The 22,063-nt window shown below is 39.6% G+C and overlaps 1 protein-coding gene across 1 annotated transcript in view; it reads right to left on the bottom strand.

The window, feature by feature from the left end:
* PIK3R1 (phosphoinositide-3-kinase regulatory subunit 1) overlaps positions 1-22,063 on the bottom strand; it is a 168,493-nt gene that overhangs the window by 145,852 nt on the left and 578 nt on the right. The window lies entirely within an intron of this gene.

Below are 22,063 nucleotides of genomic sequence, written 5' to 3'. Positions count from 1 at the left end.
ATCCGTTTAAGAATTGGATTCCTCCAGTGTTAAATGATAATAAAATGTTGTCTGCTTCAAAGAGTTGTGACGATTGAGATAATCCAGAATAGTTGTTTATCAGTGTGCCTGATACAGAGTAAGTCCCCAACAACTGGTGTCTGAAACAAGCAAAGAGGCAAATGAAGGAATAAATGAACAAGACCACAAAGAGCTCTAGTCCAGCCTGAGTAGGGCTTAGCTTTGTACTTGTGGGTAGTTCTTTAACTGCTCTTGTCTTCTGCTTCCCCATTAAACTATTATTCAAAGGTGTTCTGATAGGCACCCAAGTCACAACACATCTGGTCCTCAGTTTCTGCACTGGCTCAATGATAGGGTCAACTAGATGGTTTTTAAATCCCTTCCATCTCCGACCTTCCATGAGATCATTGTAGTTGTTACCGTCAACAACTGTGACCCTGGGCTCAGTCATATATATTTTTCTCCTAATTATTCATCCTCCAGGCCATCAAAAAACCCACCGCCAGTCCACTCTTAGATATCGTGCAATATCCACACTGCTCAGATAGTCAAACAGAAACATATGCATACACTTTCAATCACCTGTATTTATTCCAAGTTTCCTTTTGACTTGATACCACTGCTGTCATTAGACAGGTGCCCTAAATGGGCACCCAGCTGACCCCTAAAATCCACAACCACTGAAAAAAAGGATAACATACACTTGCAAGTAAGTCAGGGTAGATGATATTTAAAGTCATTATATGTCCTTTCTTGAATTAGAAAGGAAAGTCATGTACAAACAAAGCTTTGATGCCGGACAGACCTGAATTTGAAGGCTGGTTGCCCTCTACCAGCTGTGTGACCTCAGAATAGTTACTTACTCTCTAAACTTTAATTTCTTCATCTGTATAATGGGACTAGTGATAGCCCAGCATACTGTTGAGAAAATTAAATAATGATGTAACGGTACTCTATACGTTCCTTCTTTCTCTTTTGTACGGGAAGATGAGATTTACAAGATATCTGTATCCCAGTGAACCATGATCTTGGACCTTGAGTTTTTGATCTAGTGCTACAACTGAACAGCAACACTATCTTTGATGCTACTCAAAAAAGTTTTTTTTAATTGGGAAAAAAGTACGTCAGTGAATGAGACCTCTAGAGGTTAACTCATTGCAAGGTTATTCAGCATTTAAAAATTCTGAGACCTGTGCTAAATTTCTAACTGTGTAATCACGTGAAGGGGGAGTGGCTGTGAGGAAGTGGCTATGTGTCTTGGGGAGAGGATTGGGGCGGATGATGAAACTCTGAGGACCTGTCCACCTGCTGGCATGAAGGATACGGTGAGGGAGTTTCATGTAGAGAGGAAAAAGGAGAAGGTAAGAATAAAAGAAGGCAAAATGTTGATAAACTGGAAAATAAGCCTTGTTTTCTGTTCTTTTTGCTCTATCTAACTGGTGGTAGATTTTCTAACAAACAATAGAATCTCTCAAACAGTAGGAGAAGCTCTTGTCAGGTCTGGTGACATGAACGAGAAAAGCAAAACTGAATAACTGAAAAACTGAATATCCAAATGCTGATTAACCAAGAGTTGGCTCTACAAAAGAATGAAAACATCTGCTGGCTTCTTTGAAGGAAAAAAAAAATCCCTTTGGGTTTTTCCTGTAACAAATCCTGTTCTCAATTTTCTCTTTGGGAGGGATCCAGGAAAAAAATGACCTCTCCCATTCTAGTAATGAATTTCTATTCCCTTTTGAACTTTAAATATGTTAATTTAATCCCCAGATGGTCACCAAAAAATATGTATTGTCAAATCACAGATCTTGACACACCACTTCAGGGCTCACCCCTACACTGTTACTCCAATTTCCCTGGTTCTGGTTCTAAACAGAGAGCTCATCAAGGGGAAAGATGCCCAGCCCAGCCCAGGCCTGTACCACCAGGGTTTACAAGAAGTTTGCCTTTTTGTCATGATGTCCCTTCACTGAGCTGAAGCATCCACGAGCCTCCAACAATTTCAAAGACTGGCTAAGAACTGTCAGCAGAATGGGATCAAAACCATGCTGCTCCTCATTTCTGGACTTGAAATCGGCAGCATTCAGAACACATTATCCTACAATATAGTAAATACTGCCCAGCTGGAATCTTACTTATTTAATTTATATTTGTAAAATAATTCAAGTACTTGCCTTCATTAAAAAACTGGGGACTTCCCTGGTGGCACAGTGGTTAAGAAGCTGCCTGCCAATGCAGGGGACATGGGTTCAAGCCCTGGTCGGGGAAGATCCCACTTGCCGCCACAACTATTGAGCCTGTGTTCTAGAGCCCACGAGCCACAACTACAGAGCCCATGTGCCATGACTACTGAAGCCTGCATGCCTGGAGCCCTTGCTCTGCAGCAAGAGAAGCCACCGCCTTGAGAAGCACTTGCACCTGCAATGAAGAGTAGCCCCTACTTGCTGCAACTAGAGAAAGACCATGCGCAGCCACGAAGACCCAGTGCAGCCAAAAATAAATAAATAAAATAAAATAAATAAATTTATATAAAAAATACATATGGTATGTTAATCTGAAGATCAAAAAGCATTTTATGAACCTAAGTCCGTGGGTGGTCAGATGGCCTTGTGCTTCTGGTAATACTGACACTTGTTACCTCTCAGTGTCTAGTTAGTCAGAAGTAGATTCCTTAGAAGGTGGGGCATCATCATTCTAATCTGGAATTCTTTGGCATTTATTAAGTACAGGGGCCTGTACTAGAGGCTGGGAATCTAGAAGCTTTAGGAGAAAGCTTGCCCGTGTCCTCTGGGAACTTCCCCTTCCCTCAGCGGTGTCTAGACCTACTCTTGTGGTCACGCTGAATCTCCCAACTTATGCAAGTGGGCCAAAGCTACACATACAGAAAGCATTATGTGAATATTTGAGCATTAATACAAGCATTTGTAAAAGCCATGTACAGACATCTAAAGATTTATCAGAACCACTGGCAAGCTATTAACTCAATGAACTTTTTTTGAAGAAGGGCTATATATGCTCAGAACTGGAAGAGGATGCTCAGATGATGAGCCACAGACCTCCTTCCAAGGAACCAATAGTAGAGGAGAGCAAATAAGAAATGTACACAGCCCCATAACATGAGGAAGTGATTAAGGTCCCTGAACTAGGTAATCCCCATCATTTAGGCCACTTCTTTTTTCTTTCTTTTTCTTTTCTTATCTTTTATTTATTTATTTAACATCTTTATTGGAATATAATTGTTTACAATGGTGTGTTAGTTTCCGCTCTATAACAAAGTGAATCAGCTATACATATACATGTATACCCATATCTCCTCCCTCTTGTGTCTCCCTCCCACCCTCCCTATCCCACCCCTCTAGGTGGTCACAGAGCACCGAGCTGATCTCCCTATGCTATGTGGCTGCTTCCCACTAGCTATTTTATATTTGGTAGTATTTATAAGTCCATGCCACTCTCTCACTTCTTCCCAGCTTCCCCTTCCCCGTGTCCTCAAGTCCATTCTCTATGTCTGAGTCTTTATTCCTGTCCTGCCCCTAGGTTCTTCATAACCATTTTTTTTTTTTTTAGATTCCATATATATATGTGTTAGCATACAGTATTTGTTTTTCTCTTTCTGACTTACTTCACTCTGTATGACAGACTCTAGATCCATCCACCTCACTACAAATAACTCAATTTCATTTCTTTTTATGGCTGAGTAATATTCCATTGTATATATGTGTCACATCTTCTTTACCCATTCTTCTGTCGATGGACACTTAGGTTGCTTCCATGTCCTGGCTATTGTAAATAGAGCTGCAATGAACATTGTGGTACATGACCACAATGAATTATGGTTTTTAAATTATGGTTTTCTCAGGGTATATGCCCAGTAGTGGGATTGCTGGGTCATATGGTAGTTCTAATTTTAGATTTTTAAGGAACCTCCATATTGTTCTTCATAGTGGCTGTATCAATTTACATTCCCACCAACAGTGCAAGAGGGTTCCCTTTTCTCCACACCCTCGCTAGCATTTATTGTTTCTGGATTTTTTGATGATGGCCATTCTGACTGGTGTGAGGTGATACCACATTGTAATTTTGATTTGCATTTCTCTAATGATTAGTGATGTTGAGCATCCTTTCATGTGTTTGTTGGCAATCTGTATGTCTTCTTTGGAGACATGTCTATTTAGGTCTTCTGCCCATTTTTGGACTGGGTTGTTTTTTTTGATATTGAGCTGCCTGAGCTGCTGGTAAATTTTGCAGATTAATCCTTTGTCAGTTGCTTAATTTGCAAATATTTTCTCCCATTCTGAGGGCTGTCTTTTTGTCTTGTTTATGGTTTCCTTTACGGTGCAAAAGCTTTGAAGTTTCATTAGGTCCCATGTGTTTATTTTTGTTTTTATTTCCATTTCTCTAGGAGGTAGGTCAAAAAGAATCTTGCTGTGATTTATGTCATAGAGTGTTCTGCCTATGTTTTCCTCTAAGAGTTTGATAGTGTCTGGCCTTACATTTAGGTCTTTAATCCATTTTGAGTTTATTTTTGTGTATGGTGTTAGGGAGTGTTCTAATTTCATTCTTTTACACGTAGCTGTCTAGTTTTCCCAGCTCCACTTATTGAAGAGGGTGTCTTTCCTCCATTGTATATTCTTGACTCCTTTATCAAAAATAAGGTGACCACCATATGTGTGTGGGTTTATCTCTGGGCTTTCTATCCTGTTCCATTGATCTATATTTTTGTTTTTGTGCCAGTACCATACTGTCTTGATTACTGTAGCTTTGTAGTATAGTCTGAAGTCAGGGAGCCTCATTCCTCCATCTCCGTGTTTCTTTCTCAAGATTGTTTTGGCTATTCGGGGTCTTTTGTGTTTCCACACAAATTGTGAAGTTTTTTGTTCTGGTTCTGTGAAAAATGCCTTTGGTAGTTTGATAGGGATTGCATTGAATCTGTAGATTGCTTTGGGTAGGAGAGTCATTTTCACAATCTTGATTCTTTCAATCCAAAGACATGGCATGTCTCTCCATCTATTTGTATCATCTTTAATTTCTTTCATCAGTGTCTTATAGTTTTCTGCATACAGGTCTTTTGTCTCCCTAGGTAGGTTTATCCTAGGTATTTTATTCTTTTTGTTGCAATGGTAAATGGGAGTGTTTCCTTAATTTCTCTTTCATATTTTTCATCATTAGTGTATAGGAATGCAACAGATTTCTGTGCATTAATTTTGTATCCTGCAACTTTACCAAATTCATTGGTTAGCTCAAGTAGTTTTCTGGTAGCATCTTTAGGATTCTCTATGTATAGTATCATGTCATCTGCAAACAGTGACAGCTTTACTTCTTTTCTGATTTGGATTCCTTTTATTTCTTTTTCTTCTCTGATTGCTGTGGCTAAAACTTCCAAAACCATGTTGAATAAGAGTGATAAGAGTGGGCAACCTTGTCTTGTTCTTGATCTTAGTGGAAATGGTTTCAGTTTTGCACCACTGAGAATGATGTTGGCTGTCGGTTTGTTATATATGGCCTTTATTATGTTGAGGTAAGTTCCCTCTGTGCCTACTTTCTGCAGGGTTTTTATCATAAATCAGTGTTGAATTTTGTCAAAAGCTTTTTCTGCATCTATTGAGCTGATCATATGGTTTTTTTCCTTCAATTTGTTAATATGGTGTATCACGTTGATTGATTTGTGTATATTGAAGAATCTTTGCATCTCTGGGATAAATCCCACTTGATCATGGTGTATGATCCTTTTAATGTGCTGTTGGATTCTGTTTGTTAGTATTTTGTTGAGGATTTTTGCATCTATCTTCTTCAGTGATATTGGCCTGTAGTTTTCTTTCTTTGTGACATCTTTGTCTGGTTTTGGTATCAGAGTGATGGTGTAGGCCACTTCTTATATCCCATGATGACTTATATTTTGTCCTTCTCACTGGCTCTCTACCTATTTTGTTATTTTCCTGTTTCACAAGTCTTAGAAGCAGCCCATAACAGGAAGGCATACAAGAAAATAGTGAGACACTATTACTAGGGGGAAAAAAAAAGCATGGCCATCGTCATAGATGTCTTCAAATGCTGCTGGTCCACTCTTTCCACAAACTGGCCTTGAGAGTCTTGTGTCCTTAATACTTCATGTTCTTTCCATATCAGCCACCTATTCCCATTGACAGATATACCCTGGATCTTACCACCTAGAACTCTCCTTAAGCTCAAACTTATCAATCATGAACCAACTTCTAACCTTTTTGCTCTCTTCGTCCCATATTCCCCTTTTGCTTACATTCAATCTCATCCCCTTACTTTCAACACACTAGTTCTTCAATATTCCTTTCTCTCCCCATTGATTATCCCCACATGTGGCTTTGCTTCCTTCCTAATCCAAACCAGACACACAAACGCATCACTTTCACCACTTTCTGCTGTATGTGTCTGCCCCATCCCCAAAACTGGATCAACCAAATTATCTGCTATCTCCTATTTTTATCTGTCACTCAACTGCTTATTGCTGCCCCTATACATACAGGGTCTCCAAACTCACTGCTCCTTGGTGTCCTCTGTATCCTTTAAAAAAATTTCCCTTCTCTGAGCCCTCTTCTCATCTCCACTAGGACCAGAATTTCACTACTCTCTTCCAGGTATCTTCCTCATCTCTTCTGTCTCCTTATTTCATAGAAAAAATTAAAACCATCATGTATGACAGCCCTAAAACCCAAGGGCTCATTTTAATGAACTATCTACCTCCTCACTGCCCCCACCTCCTTACCTTCAGCTGCAGTAGAAGAGGTGTCCCTCTCTGAACAAAGTTGATGCCTCTGCGCTGCTGGAGCAGCTTTCATAGGAGGAGAGTTGAGGAGAAATACATTTTCCAAGTGTCAGCTACAATCTATGCTTCTGCAACATCTCTAAGACCACTGCTTAAAGAACTATGTCCCAACATTATTTTCATAATTGGATCTCACAACTACATCTAGGCTCTTCATACTTATTATCAGCAAATTAGAAGGCAAGTGATAAGAAAGTCTGTGATGAAATACAAATACGCTAAGTTCTTGAATACGCTATTCCAGATTCTAGTTTGGATACTTCATTGCTAACCTACCCAAGATTTATACCTTTTTTTTGTAATTTTTTGGTTTGTTTCCTGTTAGTCATTATCAAACCAGGACTTGAGAGCAAGGTCCACTTTTATCCACACATGGGAACATCAGGACCAGTTTCAGCTCTGTCAAGAGTAAGTTGATAGGAAAGGGGAAGGAAAAGCACTCATGGAAGTTAGTAATAAAGGAACTTCAGAAGATCCTCAACAGGAGAAACCTATCCCTAGGAAGTCCTTCATGCCAAATCAATTGATTTCAACAGTAGTAAACTATATTTATAAATGGGTCTGGTCAGGAGTTGTGCAGTGTAATTACTAAGTCTTCCCTAGAGGAATGGTCTTTGGAGAAATAGCACTCCAAGTCAAATAAGTTTTTAGGTAAAACCCCAGCCTGACCATTGCTGAGCCTGGCCTTCAGCACTCTGTAGAGGATTCCCCCAGTCATCAGATACATAAAATCTATTCAGTTTAAAATTTTATCAAGCTACATCATCCTTCTAAACCATTGAGGCATCCCTGGGAGATGACCTACCTCCCTTGACTAAGATCCTCCTGCAAATCTGCTGATATAGCTCTTCCTCATCCAGAAAGAACTGAAACCTTGAGAAAGAGGACTTTAATACCTAGAATCCATGCCCTGGATTTTTGCTAAATCTTTTATGAGAAACTCTCACAGATAGAAGCAGTGTAGCATGATCCAGGCTAAGGAGACAGGTAATCCTGAGTTTGAATCAAACTTTAGATAAGATACTTCTTTAAATCTTGGTTTTCTCATTTGTAAACTGGGGACAATAACAGTATCTACTTAAAGAGTGGTTCCAAGGGTGAATCACGAAGCCCTTAGCTTTGCAGATAAAAGAAAGTGTTATCTATAATTTATAATGATTATTTTTGTCATTACATCTAAGACTCCATCAGCCCCAATTTTAGAAGAATCTTTGCCATTGGGAAACGTGTTCAAGGGTCACACCCGAGTCTGAGGGAATAAAAAGAAACTGTAGCTGCTAGTTGAATACATTTGATTTGAAATTCTCAGGCCAAGTCACTTCAGCCAAGACAGAACATGAGCAGCCAGTTCTTTGTGGTAGGAAAATCTGAAGACTCCCTGGACCTGGTTACCCACAGAGGAGCTGGGCTCACAGGAAAGGCTACAGCTGAAAAAATTATAGCTGGAGAGAGCAAAGCTAGACTTGGACGAGTGTAGAACAACCCAATATAAAGCTTTAGGAGGGAAAGGATTTGGGATTAAACAAGCTGTTGTGTTAATTTAAATGAAGAAGGCAGATTATGAGTCGAAATATGCCCCTCCACCCAATAAAGTGCCGTCAGCCTGAACATCCTCTACAGTTGTATGTGGTAGTGCTACTACAGACAGATAGTGATGTGCACAGAGCTATGTCTGTACTTATAAACCTATCTATAGCTATAATCTATTAGCTAGATCTAGATCTAGAGTCTATATCTCTGTCTATAGCTATATGGAGTACAAAGCTATTCACCAAAGTGTTTACATCAGTTATCTCTGGATGTGCAGGATTACTGATGTTAAGAAATGTTATATATATATATATTTTTTGCTGTTTTCTGATGAGCATATGGTGCATCTGTAACAAGACAATCACAGAATATTAATTTTAAAAAAAGATATCAGAGGGCATCAACTTCTCCTCACCTTCTGTGAAAGGAGATGATGTTGGAGACGTGGACTGAGGGAAAATCCTGCCGACGAGGAGAAGTCAGATTGGGACAGACTGTGGACAGAAGGTTTAAGGAAAATCCCTTGAATCTGCTCATGTTTTCCCTACTTAGCTTTTGTCCATGGAATTTTATCTGTTTTTGTATTAAAGTAAAACCAAAAGTATTTTGGTCTGGCCTCCTTGTTCACCTCTTGACTCTTCCCATTGTAAAGTCCTCTGTTCACATGTTTCCCTAAAGCCGGAGGATTAGAGATAGTGGCTTTTAGATGATGTCTCTTAAAAAGAGACTAGATTCAGACACCTAAGAAACTTAAATTTTCCAATGTACACAGTTAAGGTCACTATTATCCCAGTAGTGAATTGTAGGCCTTGTGTCTCTTGTATCTCCTGGGTTAATATTTCAGCAGAGATTCGGTTCTTGGAAGCCACAGAAAACCTATTATGGGAAGGAGGAGTAAGAGGTGAAGATATGGAGAGAAATGAGATTTTCATGCCTGTGTGGGCTGTGGACCCTTGACTCAGAATGAAGAGAGGTTCTAGGCTCTCACTGGAGATGGGACCAACAGGTATGATGAAAAGAGAAGGAAGCCAAGGGTTTCACTGTACTTCTCGTCCTTGGGTCTTTATCTGAGGGCTGTCCTTCAATCATCCTCTGGTGCCAACACAAATCTCCCTACCACAGCTTGGCCTTGCCTTCCACATCCAAACCTTTACCCTCAGTGGACACCGACACTTTGTATCTCACTGGTATCTCAAATTCAAGACAACTGAAACTGAGTTATTTATCTTTCGGTATGGATCTGTTTCCTCTCCCATGTTTCTTGTCTTGGGACAATGGCATTCAGTCATCAGGATCCACCCAGTCATCAGGATCACTGGAATCATGTTTGAGTCCCCTGTCTTTCATTTTCCAATAGTACAACCAACAGTATCATCAACCAATAGTACATTCAAGCTTGTAAATTTCACTACACTTTTCACCTATCTCTCTATTCTTGCCTCTACTGCCTTGGCTCACGTCCTCATCATTTTTTTTTTTTAAACCAAATCCTGTTCTTTTAATCATTTTTTTTTTAGATGTTGGGGGCAGGAGTTTATTAATTAATTTATTTATTTTTGCTGTGTTGGGTCTTTGTTTCTATGTGAGGGCTTTCTCTAGTTGTGGCAAGCGGGGGCCACTCTTCATTGCGGTGCGCGGGCCTCTCACTATCACAGCCTCTCTTGTTGCGGAGCACAGGCTCCAGATGCGCAGGCTCAGTAGTTGTGGCTCACGGGCCTAGTTGCTCCGTGGCATGTGGGATCCTCCCAGACCAGGGCTCGAACCCGTGTTCCCTGCATTAGCAGGCAGATTCCCAACCACTGCGCCACCAGGGAAGCCCATGTCCTCATTATTTTTTTTTCAGACCACTTCTAGGCCTGACCAATCTGGCTTCAATCTGTTTTAATTCTACTCAAGTCTTTTCAATCACATTCAAACTAAACATCACTGCACACCTAATCAGTACTCAGCAAGTGCTAGATGCTGAGTATACAAAGCTTATAAAAATAGATAATAGCTAATAATCATTACTCCTTACTCTGTAGCAGATGTATCCTTTATGTGTCTAATACAGTTTAATCCTCACAATACCTACTACAATAGTAGGTACTACTGTTATATCTGTTCTACAGATAAGTAAGCCTAGGATTACAGAGTTTAGATTAAATTGCTGAAGGACACACAGCTAGTAACTGTTGGTGCTGGGGTGGGAGCCCAGTCTGACTTCAGAGACTGAGTTTTTAATCTCTAAGAAGAGAGGTCTCTGGCCGTAAGGGTCACAGACTAGTGGCAAAGGCAACCAATAATCAAACATATAAGTATTAACTGGTACATGGTCCTGTGGGAACATGAAGCAGAATGTGAGGTCAGAGGAGGCTTCTCAGAAGACATGATGTTTGACCCAAGCCTTCCACGATGAATAGTTCACCAGGGCACAGTAAGTACCATAGCTGACTCTTAATCAGCATTTACTGCATCCTAGGCACTGCTTTAGGTGCTTTGCACGTATTGACTAATTTTAATCTTTTAGGGTAAGAGGCACGGTCCCTATTGTACAAATGAGAAAACTTATCGCTTAACCTTCCCAATTTGAGTTCAAAGTCACACAATAAATGAATGGCAGAGCTGGGATTCAAAACCACATTTTTGTTCCAGAGTCAGTTCTGTCAACCATTACACTCTACTGCCTTTCTACCAAGTGTAGTGAGGACATTTCAAGCAGAGAAAATAGTGTAAAGGTATGACATATGGTGTGGGGTGAGTGGGGGCAATGATAGGAGATGAGCCCTGTTTTGGGTTGAATTGTGTCCCCCTAAAAATTCATATATTGAAATCTTAATCCTCAGTACCTAGGAATGTAACTGTATTTGGAGTTAGGCTCATTAAAGAGGTGATTCAATTCAATGAGGTCATCAGGGTGGGCCCTAATCCAATAGGACTCGTATCCTTATAAAAAGAGATTAGGACACAGGGAGAAGATGGCCATCTACAAGCTAAGGAGCAGGCCTGGAACAGATCCCTCCCTTTAGGCCCTCAGAGGAAACCACTTCTGGAGATACCTTGACCTCTTAGACTTCTAGCCTCCAGAACTGTGAGACAATAAACTTCTGTTGTTTTAGGCTCTCACTTTGTGGTACTTTGTTATAGGAGCCCTGAAAACTAATACAAGCCCTTAGGAGTAGGTAGGGCCAGATCCTAGAGGCACTAGGAATGGACTGGTGAGTGTTCAATCATATTATCCAGCTGAGTCATACGATCTGACTAGCGTTTTATAAAGCTCGCTCTGATGGCTCTGTGAAGAGTAAGACTCGAGGCTTGGTGGGGCTCACGTGGAGGGGTAGGCAGGGAATTATGAGGGTCTCATCCAAGTCAGGAATGAGGTGCAGGAGATGGATGCCAAAACCACCAGGAGGAGGACAGCCACTCGCTTCGCCTCCCCACTCCCAGCACCAGCATCTGAAGCCATCTCAAGTTTCCCACCTGCCCCTGAATAGGCCACGTGCCCACTCCCTCTTGTGTCTCTGTATCTTTGTACATGATGCTCTGACTCTTTCACGTTTAATGATGCTGCAAGACCCAGCTCCAGGGGAATCTCCTCTAAGAAACTACCTCCAGATCGGTCGACACTCTTTCTTCTTTGCTTCCATAGCCCTTCCACAGCACATCTCTATCATGATCCTCACCTCCTGTTCTGTGATGATTTGTTCCCTGCCTGTCTCTTCTATTAGATGGTAAACTCCCTGAGAGAAGGTCTAGCCCACTGACTAGTGAATGGAAATGCACAAAAGATGTGGAGTGAACGAACAAAACAAAGCCTTTAAAAAGGTACAAAGGACCATAGAAATCTAAGGGAGAAGTGGCTTCTGGTTCCACATGGTTTGTATGAAAGTACATCATAAATCAGGCGTTTGGGAAGATATGGATTCCAGAAACAAGACACATGTACCTGTCTGACAGCCTTGCCCTTTCTCCTTCTGGATAGAAAGAAACACTATGAAAAAATAAAATATACCTGATGATCTAGTGGGCTTTAGGGGAAACCACGTTGGGAACAGCATAGGGGATTCCAAGTGCTTGCTTACTTAAGAAAGGGTGATAAATGGGTTGAATAATCCCAATACTCAGTGGCCTCTAATGGATGTCTTTTTAATTTTTTTCCCTTGGGTAATTTTCTATGTCAGGTTTGGTTTTTAAACTCACATTTAGTTAAGTATCTAGAATTTAGAAAATGACTATTGCCTCAGTAGTCTTCAGATCCATCAAAATGTCTTGGTTATAGCTCTCATTTTTAACTTAGAGGCAAAGAATCAAGAACAGTTATCATTAGGCAGAATTCAGATGTGATGACACTCATTCCTGTACTGTCTTCTGAGGTACAGACCATGAGCGGCCCCAGTGTCTGGTTTTCAATGTGTCTCTCTCCTGAATGATATTTTTCTCTGAAGTTTAATTTTCTCTGTGGGATATATGAGCATTCTTATTTTAGGGCTGATGTCATGAAATCTAGAGTTTCAATGGCGGAGGTGATTTTTAACTTTCGGCACACATTCTTGATGCAGCAGACATCCTCAGAGGTACCTTTGGATATCAGATGATGGGGGTGATGCTTATAGAAGCCCTGTTTAGAAAGATGACGTTACTGACCCTGTATTAATTTCCTAGTGCTGTGGTAACAAACTATCACAAATTTGCTGGCTTAAAACAGCTGAAAGTTATTCTCACAGTTCTGGAGACTAGAAGTAAAAAAGGAAGGTGTCAGCAGGGCCGTGCTCCACCTGAGGACTCCAGGGGAGATTCTGTTCGTTGCCTCTTCTAGCTTCTGGTGGCTTTAGATTTTCCATGGCTTGTGCCTGCATGACTCCAATCTCTGCCTCCATCTTTACCTCGTCTTTTCTTCTTCAAATCTATCCTATCTTCTCTTGTAAGGACCTTGTCATTGGATTTAGAACCCACCTGGATAATTCAGTGATCTCATCTTAAGATCCCTAACTTAATTACATCTGCGAAAACCTTTTTTTTTTTTTCAAAATAAGATGATGTTCACAGGTTCTGGGGGGATAGAACATGGACATATCCTTTTGGGTGCCACTACTGACTCACCACAGGACCCAGAGTCAAGAAGTCCTGAAGGTAACAAAGTTGCTTTCTCAGTAGTGGTGATGGATTTATACAGGTATACATATAAGCTTCTGCCTCCTTCACCCTGAATGTAAAATGAATACACACCAACTAGCCTAACTTAGAGGTTGAAGCAGGGATTGCAAACTGGTGAACCAAATGTCAGCTCTAGTCAAGAGATGTGTTCTGATTGCCCTCCATGGTGCTTTAACATTTTTGAATTAGTTGAGTATATGAAAAATTGGAATATTTTTACATAAAAATTGGAATATTTTTACATAAAAGTCCCAGGTTTCTGGCTTTTCTTATAAGTCAGATCTAACAACACTGGGCTCATATCTCCTCTCAGTAACCAGGCTGGAATCGGGATAGGAGCTGCCCCTTTAGATGGGGTCTCAATTCTCCACGTTGCCACAGTCCTCACCACTCCCTGTTATTTACCCCAGGGCCACTTTACTCATGGGAATTAGTTGTTTTGTTCCTGAGTTTTTGAGTTGGCAATCCTTGCCCATGGGCATGTTATCAAGGACAGCTGAGCACTCTGGTGGAAACTCAAGCAATGACCCTGATTTGCTCTAACCATGGAGCTAAACTGCAAATTGTTGTCAAAGAGTTTGTGCAGACAAAGATAATGAGCCATTTTAGATTCACCCTGTGCTTCCACTGGCAGCCAAGACTCATAATCCAAAGATGTACAGCCTGTTACTATGATATAGAGCCTACATTTTAATAGTCTAACTTCTTTCAGGCCCAGCCTCGTGTAAACATGATTTATAATCTTGAATTTTGCAGGACCAACTTAACTCCAGAAGACTTGCTTGTTGCTTTATGTATGGACCAAAGGTTTTATCTGTTTTATAACACCCTTTATATAATATGATGAATATTTTCCTGCTCCTGGTAAAATTTGTTTGTTGAACTTATATACAAAGAGCTTACGTGAGCTAAATCTCCTAGCATCTCATTACCCAAAACCTTTCTCTGAGGACACACAAGACAAAAAGTAAAAAGGAAACTCTCTTTTCAGCAGGAGTGGTTTTAACAGATATCTACTGCTTTTGCTTCGACTCCTGAGTCCAGATCATAAAGAGTTGGGAATAGCCTTGAAATACAGAGATATAGAGACTTTCAACATGCAAGACTCATCTATTATTTGCAATTAGAATGACAGTTGGCGGTGAATAATTAAGCAAACACTGACCTTGCTAGTGTTCCTACAGAGGTATTTTCTCTGGAATTAACTGTTCTTGCCCAGATTTCCCCATGCCATTCTCAATAATAATAATAATAATAGGCATGATTTCTGTCTGTAGCAGGGAGATATATTTTCATGTGTACTATTCTCATGAACAAAATCAAATTTCCTTTATACATTTCTTGCTTCTTTAAATATATTCCAATATAATTAATTCAGGATTATTTTTTTTAAAATCACATACATGCTTTCTAGTGGGTCAGACCTGTGACATCTTTATTCATTAGCAATGAATACCAAATTGATTTAATTTAGCAGAGCCAGTCTAGGTTAAGTGACTTACTAAGTGGCAAATCGAGCACTCAGGGTATACATAAAGCCATCACTTTTAAAAAATCCCACCAAAGTAGATTCCACAGAAGTAGAGATGTGAATAGCAACAGACTGGATTATAATCTATTAACAAGCCACCAGCTTTAGTGTGCCAATGAAGAGAAGTTCTTTTTAGTATATGACACAGAAAGAGACCTTCACTTTAAGAATGATTAAATAGCATGTCTTAAGAGAAACATCTCACTGTGTACCTCATGAATGACGCAATAAGAAGCTTAGCTGCCCACTTAGGTAATCCAACAGAGCAATTCTACCCGTTTCACTGAAAATATTTTGGAAGAAATTCTTCTGTCTAATGGAAGTAAGACAAACTTACTTCTGATCTTTTGCTTGAAATGTGAAGGAGCCGCATGGTAGAGGGTGGTCACTGACTCTCAGGGACGGCCACCAGATTTTTCTCTGTGAATGATGCTTATTGAAGATCATGGTGTGAATTGAGCAATGCGGCAGGCCCAAGAAGAGGAATGCTGATTAGCAAGACATGCAGGCTGTAACTTCCCCATCCTTGACATCTGTCACTGGTTTCTCTGAATAATGAATTCCGTTCTTATGTATTACTTTGCAATAGTTATAGAGTCAGAAGTGTAATTAGTGATGATAAATAGCTATACGTGAGGATACTGCAGCTCAATCCATCTTCATTTTTCAAATTGTTGCTTCTTTATAGAGAAAATAGGCATGGCCATTAACGCTGGCAAGGCAAGCCTGACTAAGCAGAGATTGACAATGAAATGATTTACAAAACGTGTATTCCATTGCACATGGGCCGCAAAGCTTGTAGTTACTTTTTCATTCGTTTTCCCTAGTAACAAAATAATCTTGAGCCATTAGCTCTTGTGTTTGAAAATTGTCCTCCCCAAGAACACAAGACTTTAACCTCCAAATAAGTTAGTTGGTTTTCTTATTTTTTAATGTTTATTTATTTATTTTCTTCTTAGTCATCCATTTTATACACATCAGTATATACATGTCAACCCCAATCTCCCAAATCATCACACCACCACCCACACCCCCCGCCGCTTTCCCCCCTTGGTGTCCATACATTTGTTCTCTACATCCGTGTAGTTGGTTTTCTAAATGTCTTTGTTAGTAACTTTTTGTCATTCTTTAAGCTACAATAACTTCAGTACTAAGATCATCATTGATATAGTAAGTATGTAAAAATTATCTAATGAATACCTGCTACCGTAGAGAGCTCAGGGAAAAGAGGACAAACTAATAGGACATGATCTCAGCCCCAGGTAGCTTGGGATCCACTGAAGGCGGTGACACGCACCAAGAGAAGCGTTTAAATAGCAATATTAGAGAGACGACAGAGCAGAAGGACCGTCACAAACAATGAATGTCAGGATAAGCTGGGGTGGGTGGGGTGTGAAATGCCAGTATAATGCACAGAAATGGAGAAGGCATCTTAAGGAAGTGGGATACAGGTCCAAGAAATTTAGCTATAAAACAGCTGGATTTGATGAAGAGCATAGTGATAGAGTGTATGGCCTCTGCAAAGCAGTCCCCCTGGGGAAGTATTTGAACATCTCCATCCACCAGTTTCATCATATGTAAAATGGGCATAATAATAGTCACTATCTCACAGGGTTGTTCTGAAGACTGAATGAGACAGCAAACAGAGCGCGATTAGCGTGACTGGCCTGGTGTCTGTGCCACCCTGGCAATTATTATGTTCCTAATTATATTCTCCCCAGTTTTAACAATAGTTCCAAAATTGGAACTATTTCCAATTTCCTCAATTTCTAAAGTAATTTATGATACATACTGTAGATAAGTGTCATGAAATATAATTAGACATGTTGACTTTGTTTCCTCCATTGTAGCCTCAAATGCCTTTTTGAACCCTTTCATGCTTCTTGTCTCCATGAATTTTTATAAGTTAAACTCCTAGAAGGGCCTTCTTATGCAACATTACTAGACAAATAAAGCTTTTTAATTTGGGTGCATACGTGATTTGACAGCTACAGAGTTTGGCCTGGCCCCAGGTTTGCAGATTGATAAATTAACAACCTCTCAGCTTGTCTGCGTGCGTGCGTGCGTGTGTGTGTGTGTGTGTGTGTGTGTGTGTGTGTGTGTGTCTTTGCTGTTTCTTTTTCCTGAGATTTGAAGACCCATGATATGAGCAATTTTCCAAACTTATGGCATCCTTCTGGCACAAATCACTGTCCCCAGAGGCTAGTAACTGGCTTCGGTTGCTATGTGAAGAATCCTTTAACACCACCACACATCTTGCCCAGCTAGGCACTCCCTCTCATGTCTTCCCCCACGACCCTGGTGGGTTCAGCCAGGTGGGTAGTTTGAGCCCTGGGGGGTGGGGTGGAACTTTGTAGGAACCTGGAAGCAGTGAACTTGAAGTGAAATGGGGGCACCTAGATGAACAGGAGGGTGGTTTTGTGACCTTCCTGGCACCTCCCGATCTCTTTGAACTATTTTAGCCCCTTCCTGCATAGGCATCCTCTCCCTACCGCCCACCCCTCCTTCCCGGGGACCTATGGGCCCTCGACAGGATTCTGTCAAGATTACAACACTGCTCAGTAGACATACTGACTGGGGTTGCCTCACCAGCTCAAGTCAGGTGCCAGCAAACCTGCCAGATGAGGCCTCCTTTCCTGCTTCCCAAACTTTCCTGCTTCTAAGCCTTAACTGGGACACCTGCAAAAAATGCAGATTCTGATTTCGTGGTTCTGTGGTAGAGTCGAAGTGTCTTTTTCATACAGCCCACGTGATCCTTATGATCTGGCAAATCCGGGAAACACTGATGTAGCCTTCATGGGGCATCCATCGCAGCCTGACATTGCATCCTCGCATGTAAGAGGGGTGTGTGCGTGCTTGTGTGTGTGTGACCTTCCCTGATGTCAAACCACAGTTCTGACCACAGAGTCAGAGGCCTGGAAGTTTTTGAAGAAGCATCTAATGCCCAATCTAGTTTCCAGGCATGCAAACTTTGAGATGTAAAGTTCTTTAATCCTCACCTAAAAGTCTATAAAAAAGGAAAATTCCAAGTTCCAGTTGCTCTCTTTATTAAGCATCTAGACAATTTTGCATCAGTAGTGAAAACTTTCTAGAAACTGGCTAGGGAGAGAGGGAAAATTAAGTATTTGTTGAGAAAAACAGAATGAATAGATGCGATAGCTGTACTTTGAAAATTTACTAAGCCTGCTTAGGCCTCACTTCTGAAGATTCATAAACTTTAGATTTAAAATTCTTTACTTTTAGATTTAAGATTCCATTGTTACTTGAAAAAAAGTAGTATCCTTATGTATGTTCTAAAATTTTCATAGTAAAAAATACAAGATGTATTATCTATAAACGACTTGTCTCATAATATTTTTCTGTTTGGTGCATTTAGGGATATGAAGATCTACAGAATAAAAACATTCTCTTGAGCTGTATCAATTATATGACCCTCATCTCTCCTGCATATCTTCAGGAAAAGGAGACATTTTTTCCATCACTTGTACAGAATATCTAAATAGGTAGCGTTCATGCCCAGGAATAATACATTTTCTCCTCACTGATAGCAACTGGGCTGAGCCACTCTGTACGTTAACTCCCAGCGTTCAGTTTTAAATGACATGAATTGTAGGATGGCAAGATTTTTTAAATTAAAAAATATTTATATTTGAAGGTCAGTAGACAATAGTGGTGTATCAATAATAATTTCCTGATTTTAACCCTTGTACTGTGGTTATGCAAGATTGCTAACATTTATGGAATATGGGTGAAGGGTATATAGAAATTCTTTGTGCTATTCAAAAAAATTCTCGTGTGTCTAAAACTGTTTCAAAAATTAAAAGTTAAAAATAATGAGTAATTTAAAATTTAGGTATAATGTGATAAAAATTCGTGTATTTACCATGAATGTCAACATTCTGCCTTATTTGCCTCATTTTTTTTTTTTAAGGCAAAGCTTTAAAGAGACAGTCTGCTTTTATATCACTTTGTTCTTCCACTAGCAGTGAGTGGAAGTGCTTAGTACTGTTAGACTTTCTAGTTATCTTCACTACAATGTGTCAAGAATGTACCAAAATGTTCACTGCAGCTCTATTTACAATAGCCAGGACATGGAAGCAACCTAAGTGTCCATCATCGGATGAATGGATAAAGAAGATGTGGCACATATATACAATGGAATATTACTCAGCCATGAAAAGAAATGAAATTGAACTATTTGTAATGAGGTGGATAGACCTAGAGTCTGTCATACAGAGTGAAGTAAGTCAGAAAGAGAGAGACAAATACCGTATGCTAACATATATATGGAATTTAAGAAAAAAAATGTCATGAATAACCTAGGGGTAAGACAGGAATAAAGACACAGACCTACTAGAGAATGGACTTGAGGATATGGGGAGGGGGAAGGGTAAGCTGTGACAAAGCGAGAGAGACGCATGGACATATATACACTACCAAACGTAAGGTAGGTAGCTAGTGGGAAGCAGCCGCATAGCACAGGGAGATCAGCTCGGTGGTTTGTGACCACCTAGAGGGGTGGGATAGGGAGGGTGGGAGGGAGGGAGACGCAAGAGGGAAGAGATATGGGAACATATGTATATATATAACTGATTCATTTTGTTGTAAAGCAGAAACTAACACACCATTGTAAAGCAATTATACTCCAATCAAGATGTTAAAAAAAAAAAAAAGAATGTAGTTTGTTTCAATTCCCATCACCTCAAAGACTAGTGAGGTTGAACATCTTTTAATAGGCTTATTGGCCATCCAGGTTTTTCATTCTTTATACTGTTCTTATACTTTACAGAAGCTTTTGCGTAATCTGGAGATAAGCCCTTGTTTGTAATATGCATGCAAATCTCTTTCCTCACTTTGTAGCTTGCTTTGTTTAGTATGTCTTTTGACTGGTATATTTTGCATTTTAACATAGTCACAACTTCCCATCTTTTTTGTTTTGTGCTTTTCGTATTTCAGATAAAAATTTTCCACCTTCCCAAATATCCTGATAGTTCTGATATTCTGTTCCAAAAGTTTTGCTTTTAACACTTAGGTTTTAATCTTTATGGAATTTATGTTTGTGACTGTTTTGAGACTCGGATCTATTTTTATCTACTTGCTCCAATTTAATGAATGATTTATCCTTTTCCAACTGATTTTTAATGCTACATTTTATAACAAGTTCTCTTATATGCTTGGATCTATTTTTTATTCTCTGTACTGTTCCTTAATTTATCTGTCTATTCCTGCACCAATACATCCCTTTAACTTTACCGTAAGTTTAAAGTAAGTCTTATCAACTTGTAGGTAAAGGTTTCCATTCTTTTTTCTTTGAAATTATTTGGCATTCTCAACTATTTAATCTTTCACATATATTTTGAATATGGTTGTCAAATGAAAAATATTTTAAGGTAGTTTCTTTTTTATTGGAATATTATTGCATTTATAGATAATTTTGGAGGAAATAACTATGACATGGTACCATCCTATCTATAAAGATGGCATAATTCTCCATTTATTGGGCCCTTCTTCAATGTTTTAACTTTCTCCATAACTATCTTATAGATTGTTAGATTTCTGAATACCTTATTATTTTTTTTGCTTTTTGTTTTTTCTTTGCTTTTGCGAATGAGATTTTTTTCTATTTTGTTATTGATATCGTGTAGGAACACTCTTGAGTTTGGGGCTGTAATTTTATTTTATACCTAGGAACCTTACTGAATTTTCTTATTAGAAATCTAGGTTCCCAACTCTTAATCCTCACTGGAAAAAAAATAAAATGAATGAAAGAGTTGGAGTTGAAGATCACAGGAGGATTTTTTGGAGACAACTACGGATGCGCCATGAGTCGTTCCCACCAAATGGAAAGAGATGGGTGGGAGCTACTTTCTCCTTCATCTCCAGCAAGATATTCGGGATTTAAAGAGCCTAAAGAAATGTGTCCTCTACAGCCTATGGTTCTAGGTGAACTAGGGCTCCTGACTTCCTGTGGGAAATGCAAAGGGGATGGCTGAGCAAAGGAAAGGTGGCTGTACTAGTGGCTTGGACCATTAGAATTGGTCAGGGCAAATGATGCTGGAATGTTTCTTATGCATGAGATATAGTTCAACGGAGAACGTGCTTGTGTAGGGCCTTTACAAGTCTTGTTCGAGAGAACTGCCTCGATGGGTAAAGGACCACAACAGAAGGAAACTGTCAGATATCCAGGGAGTAGAGGAAGGAGCTAATGATCAGTTGGACTCGCCACTCCAGGGAACTACAGGTGAGAAACCCCTGATAATGGGGGAGGGATTGCTAAAAACCAAAAATATGCCTCTGAGAGATAGCCTTAACCCCAAAACTAGAGGAAACTAAGATCACCTTATGCTATTCAGAGTGACTCTACAGGGAATGAGATGGCCCTAAATTTCATTCAAGGATAGGGAAAGAACTAGAATAAATGTAAAAGGGCAGAGGGAAACAAAAAGAAAGTTGTTTTCTGATTACATCCCATGAGTCCTGCTTGTTTGGTGTAATCGTGACATGATATATGAGAGGTGCTATATTGTATCTAACCTCTATATATTTTGTAAAGGTTAGATACTGGGCACTCTGGAGCCAGATTTTTGAATCCTAGCTTTGTCTTTACTGAATGTTTAACTTTTCTCTGCTTCAGTTTCCTCCTTTGTAAAGTATGACACTGTGCTGTTATGAGCATTAAATAAGTTAATATGTTTAAAGTCCCTCAAACAGTGCCTGCCATGTTGTAAGCAGGCATCAAATGTTAGCAAAGATGATTAAAATAACTGTGTTTATAGTTAATTGTAAAAATTCTCAATTACTACATAAAGTTCATGTGTGAGAGACACAATACACTTACTGAAGGTATTTGAAAATTTGGAAACAGTTTAAACAGTGCAACTCAATTATTTTCAGTGTAATGGCTTATCTGTCTGAGAACAGACTTCAAGTTTTTGTTTTTTTTTAAGATGAGAACACAGTGGTTTTTTTTTTTAAAGTGTCAGGGAGTTTTAAAATTTTTTATTTATTTATTTATTTTTGGCTGCGTTGGGTCTTCGTTGCTGCTTTTGGGCTTCAGTAGTTGTGGCTCATGG

This window comes from Grampus griseus (genome assembly GCF_964374135.1).
Source record: "Grampus griseus genome assembly, chromosome: 3".
Lineage (NCBI taxonomy): Eukaryota > Metazoa > Chordata > Mammalia > Artiodactyla > Delphinidae > Grampus > Grampus griseus.
Note: the sequence above shows the minus strand (reverse complement) of the source record. Positions and strands in the feature narration are given on the sequence as shown.